Below are 7,500 nucleotides of genomic sequence, written 5' to 3'. Positions count from 1 at the left end.
ACTAAAACTGCTATCCCTACTAAAGATATCGCCACCAATAACAACACCAACATCACCATCACCGCCACCAAAGACCGTGCCGTCAATGCTACTAATACTACCAACACCACCGCCGTCACCAAGAACGACAATAACAACAACAACAACAACAACGACAACAACAATTCCCTTCAACCACTGCTCACTCCATCACCAACAGTGAAAAAATAACGACGACAAGCAAACGAAATGTCGAAATTTGCCCTAGTGCAGGACTAAAGTACGCAGGCAATTTTCCACCCTTTCCTACTTGCACGATCGAACCAAACACACCAATTTTACAAACTGCAGCCAACAACAACATCACCACAAGCAACAACAATAACAAACAACAACAAATTTCGCTGAGGCGATTAAAAAAAAAAACAACAATATACTTTACGGCTCAACAAATACAGGACACGAACATCAAAATAACAGAATCAGAAGGTATAGTAAACATAAACATACCAGAAGACATTTTGGAAAATGAAAAAAGACGAACAATCATTTATAAAATAGTTAAAAAAAAAAACAAAAATCCCAGAGAAGGCCAACACAAGCAAAATAGAGAAGTGCTTGAAACCCATCTGGGATCACAAAGAATATGTAACCTGGTGGAACAAATTTGCCCACATACAAGTTGTTTTCTACACCGAAGAGTTAGCTAGACATTTCTCAACGCTAACTCTTCACTCAGATGAACTCCAACTTACACCAAGCTATCGGGGACAGAAAGTGACTAAGATCACTCTAAACAATGTCCCCAAAATAGCCAATAGTCTATGGCTTGTAAAGGCCTTATGCGTAAAAATGGCGAATTATACTATTTTGGAAACCACAGTCACAGAGCATAAAAACTGGGTGGGAAAAAAAGTAGAATTTCTTCTACATATACATCATGAAGATATAAAAAAATACCCACCCAGATATGTGTATCAGACGACCACAAGTTATATGTGGTCGTCGATGGCAGAAGACCACGTTGCTACATATGCGGCAGTGAGCAACACCTAAAAAAAGACTGCAAATCTGCCGCAAGAAAACAACAGCAACAACAACAGCAGCCGGAAACAAAAACAAATAAACAAGGTTTACTACCCACACCACTTTTTGCAGGAACAAACCTCACCAAACAAACAACCACACCAACTGCAGCACCAAGAACAAAGCAGCATCACCAACAACAACAACCAAGAATATACCAACTCCCAAACCAAGGACATCTGCCAAAAAGACACACCCAGCAAAAATGAAGAAACAATTACAACTCCAAATCCCCACAAAATTGAGACCCTAAACAACACAACAATACCCACAATCACTCAAACACAAAATACCCAAACCCCACATCCAAAACCGCATACACCACAACCAAACGCTCACCAACCAACACCAACAACAAAATCAACACAGTCGACAATAGACCCCAATACTATCCCTCTTCCAGACTCCGATTCGTCTGATCTGTCATTAGACGAAGAAGACACGGAAGATTGGCAAATAGCCACAGGGGGGAGAAGAAAAAGGGGAAAAAAAAGAAAAGAAAAAATAACAAACAAAGCGGGAAGATACACCACTCCCGAAACAAAAACATCCACAGAAAACACACACATCAACACAAACACACCATCATCAAACCCCCCCAAAATGTTGACAACCATTAACACAAACAACCACGACCTAATGGAACACATTAGGTCAAACACTAACATTACTGAAAACGACATAAAAACAAGTAACCACCCACACACAACACCACCACAACACATTAAAATAATACACGTGACACAGAACACATACAGCACCCTGAAATCTCTTTACCCTGATGCAGTAGGGAGATTTCAAAAGTACTCATCGAAAAAACTGTATAAAAGCCTCATAGAAGAAGACCGTGAGGTGAAAGACAAAGAACTTTCGAAAAACAAGTAACCTTTTCTCTCTCCTTTTCCTTTTTTGCACTTTTATCGGAACATGCTCAGAATAGGTAGTATAAATGTACGTGGCTTGGGGTCGCCTTGGAAACAAGGCTACCTGTTAAATGACATCAAGTCACTAAATCTGAATATCATAGCCATCAGTGAGACCAGACTCCACAGCTTGCGGGCACTCCAGCACATTTTCGGTACACATTTCAACATTTATTTTTCTCCGTGTCTACCGAGAATGGGCGGAGGTGGCACCGCGGTGCTTATCCGGAAGAGTCTGGATCTCAAAGTAAGAGCAAATTCCTAGACCCGGAGGGTAGGCTGGTCGTTTTAGATGTCGATGGCAGCAATGAGTGTGCTTTTCGACTGATAGCAGTTTATGCTCCGTCCTTAACAGGCCGACCAGATTTCTTTCGACGTCTAGAGTCTTTCATGGGAACGTCTCGTCCTTTACTTTTAGTGGGGGATGGAATGCCACCTGGACACGCATCTAGACTACGTGGGCAGAGATAGCAATAGAAGGGGATGCAAATGCCTCAAAGACCTGCTCAGACGTTTCCAACTGTCTGACAGGTACCGACTGGACCACCCGAATGTGCCAATGTGGACATGGAGAGTAACCGCATCGGGTCGTCCAGATCATACTTAGATAGAGTATTCTGTAGGACAATAGAAAAATAGTGTAGGTTGTCCACAATTTCATATAGTCAGTTACACAGATCACAAGTTGTGACTTGTACACTTGACTTAGATAAGACACATAGGCAGGGTCCTGGTTACTGGAAACTGAACGCGTCTTTTACAGCACGACAGGTTTACAGGGACCGGATCAGCACATTAGTTAAGAGAGCTTTGACGGGTACCATCATCAACAACAGATGGTGGTATGCCCTAAAAAAAGCGATTAAAGCAGAATCAGTCAGATACAGTAGAGCCCTAGCATTAGACCGAAATAGAATAGAGGGAGATTTAGTTAAGGTTTTAGAAGAGGCACTTAGAACTGGCATCGCGTCCAACGTACTGGCGGCGAGATTGGCCCTCGATCAACACCTCAACGCCAAACACGAGGGATGCGTTGTCAGAGCTAGGATGCGTGCTCTGAGGAACGAAGGAGTTGGAGCCGCCCAAGAGACCCGAGTGGTGGAGACGCAACGAGGCAACAGAGCCACCATCAAGTCTCTTATAGATGAACAGGGGCGCGAATTGCTCGAGCCTAAAAGGATGTGTGGGGTTTTTCAACAACACTTCACCAACTGTTTGGGACAAGTGGTGAGTCAGAAAGCAGAGTGGACTTTAGTGCCTACCTGCATGCCTTGCCACGACTCTCAGCAAGGGAGGTGGAGTCTTGTGTGAAAAGCCTATCACAGCTGCGGACGTACAGGATGCGATGGTAGGCTGCGCGAGAGACAAGTCACCAGGCTTGGATGGTCTGCCCTACGAATTTTATTTTCATATGCCAGACTTGTTTGGAGGCGTCTTGGCAGCTGTCTACTGCAACTGGCAGCAGAACGGGAGTATTCCTGCTTTGTGTAAAGCGAGGAGCAGTGGCACTGATCAAGAAAGACCCAAACAAGGGGGACGTCATAGATAATTTCAGGCCCATCACTCTGCTCAACGCAGATTTGAAAATTTTGGCCAAGGTGTTAGCCGAGAGGTTGGCGCTTGTCATCAAGAAACTAATCGACAAGGCGCAACATGCGCCGTGCCGGGAGAAGTATTCATGACAACCTCCATCTGATGCGCTACATCATAGACAGGGTAGTTAAAAATCCTGGCATGGGTGGGGCGCTGATCAATTTGGATCAATCAAAAGCCTTCGATAGGGTAGACCATCAATACTTGGAGGCTGTCCTCAAAGCGGCTGGTTTCGGTCCAGTTTTCCGCGGTTGGATCGCTGCCTTATACAGCGGCATCCGCTCAGTAGTTCGCGTAAATGGTCATCTATCCAGACCTTTTAACATCATGCGTTCGGTTCGTCAGGGATGCCCCCTCTCATTGCTGCTGTATGTACTGACTCTTGAGCCACTACTGCGGAAACTGGCGACGCTGAGGGGCATCCCACGAGAGCTGGGATGCGGGAGGAGCGTGTCTGCATACGCGGATGACGTCACCGTCATAGTGTCGAGCTACGAGCACATCGAGCTGGTCGGCGAGACACTGAAAGAATACGAAGCGGTAACGGGAGCAAAAATTAACGGGGGAAAAGTCAGTGGGCTTGCGGCTCGGCACCTGGAGAAGCAAGCCCATGCCGTCCAACAGCGTCTCCATCGTGGGACGCTGGACGGACGGACCGGTTAAAATGCTCGGGGGTCTGGTTCGGTCCGGACCTCCAAATGGAGAAGAACTGGGGCGAGATAACGACTAGGGTGGCTACTCTCACCAGAAATGGACTGAGAGAAAGCTATCCCTAAAAGGTCGGGCGGAGGTGGCGAACGCGTACATCGCATCCGTCATCGAGTATCGTCTGACCGTCGTGCCTTGTCCCGACCCTACCATCACCAAACTGGAACGCATACTCTTCCGCTTCTTGTGGAAGGGAAACGTTCCGATGGTTAGGCGATCCATTTGCTGCCAACACCCGCTAAATGGAGGGCTGGGCATGCCGTGGTTGATGATGCGCAGACATGCGCTGAGACTGCGACATCTCCGGCGCTTCATAGACAACGGTGAACAGGGGTGGTCGCCTTTTGTGCGGCGCGCTTTCCCGCAGCTCGTCTCCTTGGACGAACTACAGTCATGGATCAAGCAGAGACCGAGGCTAGGCGAATGGCACCGCGAGTGTCGCGTTGCTCTCAAGCAACTCTGCCGTCCGGATCGAACTTGTGCGACTCCATCACAACAAAGGCATTCTATAGAGGATTAGTGGAGGGGAGGTGCGACGACGAACTCGGGCAGAGTCTGGGCGTCGACGAGGAACACCTGACCCGCCTGTTCAGGACAACTTTCGGGCCGGGACCTATGAACAATCACCAAAGATCCCTGGCCTGGCAGTGCTATCGAGAAGCATTACCTGTTCGGGATAAGCTCTACAGACACGGTTCCAGACACACTGGACCGACTTGCCCGAGATGCGGTCAGAGCGACGAAACCGTTCTGCATGCACTCGTGCAATGTCCAACCATTTCCGACCTGTGGGCTTATGCCGAACGGCTGCTGTCACGTGTGGGACGAATCCGCCTATCGGCCGAGTCTATCGTGAGATTGCTCCGCCCCCTTCCCTCAACCGGGAAGGCAAGGCAGTTTTCATCGTACTGGTGGCCATGGTGAAAGAATGTGTGTGGTGGACTCGAGCGAAAGGATTAGAGACAAACACTTACCTCTCTGGCCAATCGCTCATCAACTTTTTCAAGTACCACTTGAAAAGGAAGGTGAGAATGGAGAGGGAAGTTTTGTCTCGCGAAAGATTAAAAAAAAGATGGTGAATGTTGCAAAGATGGTGCGTGCTAGTAACGAAACCATTTTGAGCATGATCCTGTAAATCGTAAAAAAGAAAGAAAGAGAGCATTTTTGACCTCATGTGTTTATTTCCTCCCTGACTGGGGTTCCCGTGGTCTTTTCTGTAGGCTTTTCTTCCCACGGATGAACCCAATCTTGTTAATCAATATTTACACCATTATTTCTGTGATACACGATTTTTTTTTTTTTTCCTTTTTTTCCTCCTCTCGATCCCTTTTGATCGCAATCTTACATTTTTTATTTTTTTCCACCCTCGAAAAGAAAAGCTCTGCATTTGTATTTGTCCCCTCTGTATTCAGCCCTGTGTGGCTAATAAAAGAAAGTTATCTATCTACCTATCTATCTATCTATCTATCTATCTATCTATCTATCTATCTATCTATCTATCTATCTATCTATCTATCTATCTGTTTATCCATCTATCTGTTTATCCATCTATCTATCTATCTGTTTATCTATCTATCTATCTATCTATCTATCTATCTATCTATCTATCTATCTATCTATCTATCTGTTTATTCATCTATCTGTTTATCCATCTATCTATCTATCTGTTTCGCTTCGTAGTTTTTCAGTGTCTCGCCGACCAGCTCGATGTGCTCGTGGCTAGACACTATGACGGTGACGTCGTCCGCGTATGCAGACACGCTCGTCCCGCATCCCAATTCTCGCGGGATGCCCCTTAGAGTCGCCAGCTTCCGCAGTAGTGGCTCAAGAGTCAATACGTATAGAAGCGCCGAGAGGGGGCATCCCTGACGGACCGAACGTGCAATGTCGAAAGGTCTCGATAGATGTCCATTTACGCGAATTACCGAACGGATGCCTCTGTACAAGGCAGCTATCCAGCCGCGGAAGACGGGACCGAAACCAGCCGCTCTTTGGAGGCAGTCCTGAGAGCGGCTGGTTTCGGTCCGTCTTCCGCGGCTGGATAGCTGCCTTGTACAGAGTCATCCGTTCGGTAATTCGCGTAAATAGACATCTATCGAGACCTTTCGACATTGCACGTTCGGTCCGTCAGGGATGCCCCCTCTCGGCGCTTCTATACGTATTGACTCTTGAGCCACTACTGCGGAAGCTGGCGACTCTAAGGGGCATCCCGCGAGAATTGGGATGCGGGACGAGCGTGTCTGCATACGCGGACGACGTCACCGTCATAGTGTCTAGCCACGAGCACATCGAGCTGGTCGGCGAGACACTGAAAAACTACGAAGCGGTGACAGGAGCGAAAATCAACCGGGAAAAGTCAGTGGGCTTGCGACTAGGCACCTGGAGAAGCAAGCCCATGCCGTCCACCAGCGCCTCCGTCGTGGGACGCTGGACAGACGGCCCGGTTGAGTTGCTCGGGGTCTGGTTTTGTCCGGACCTCCAAGTGGAGAAGAACTGGAACGAGATAACGACTAGGGTGGTCACTCTCGCCCGGCAATGGGCCGAGAGGAAACTGTCCCTAAAAGGTCGAGCGGAGGTGGCGAACACGTACATCGCGTCCGTCATCTACTACCGCCTGACCGTCGTACCTTGTCCCGACCCTACCATCACCAAACTACAACGCATCCTCTTTCGCTTCTTGTGGAAAGGATGCGTCCCGATGGTCAGGCGATCCATTTGCTGTCAACACCCGTTAAAAGGAGGGCTGGGCATGCCGTGGTTGATGATGCGCAGACACGCGCTGAGACTGCGACATCTCTGGCTCTATGTAGACGACGGTGAACAGGTGTGGTCGCCGTTTGTGAGGCACGCTTTCCCGCAGCTCGTCTCCATGACCGAACTGCAGTCGTGGATCAAAAAGAGGCCGAGGAAGGGCGAATGGCACCGCGAGTGTCGCGTTGCTCTCAAGCAACTCTGCCGTCCTGGTCGACCTTAAGTGACTTCAACACAACCAAAGCATTCTATAGGGGTTTAGTGGAGGGGAGGTACGACGACGAGCTCGGGGCGAACCTGGACGTCGACGAGGAGTACCTGACCCGCCTGTTCGGGACGACTTTCGGGCCAGGGCCCATGGACAACTTCCAGAGATCCCTGGCCTGGCAGTGCTACCGAGAAGCGCTACCCGTTCGGGATAAGCTCTACAGACACGGCTCGAGAAACACGGGGCCGACCT

This window comes from Octopus sinensis, linkage group LG2, assembly GCF_006345805.1.
Source record: "Octopus sinensis linkage group LG2, ASM634580v1, whole genome shotgun sequence".
Lineage (NCBI taxonomy): Eukaryota > Metazoa > Mollusca > Cephalopoda > Octopoda > Octopodidae > Octopus > Octopus sinensis.
The sequence above is the reverse complement of the archived record's forward strand: the minus strand, read 5'-3'. Positions refer to the sequence as shown.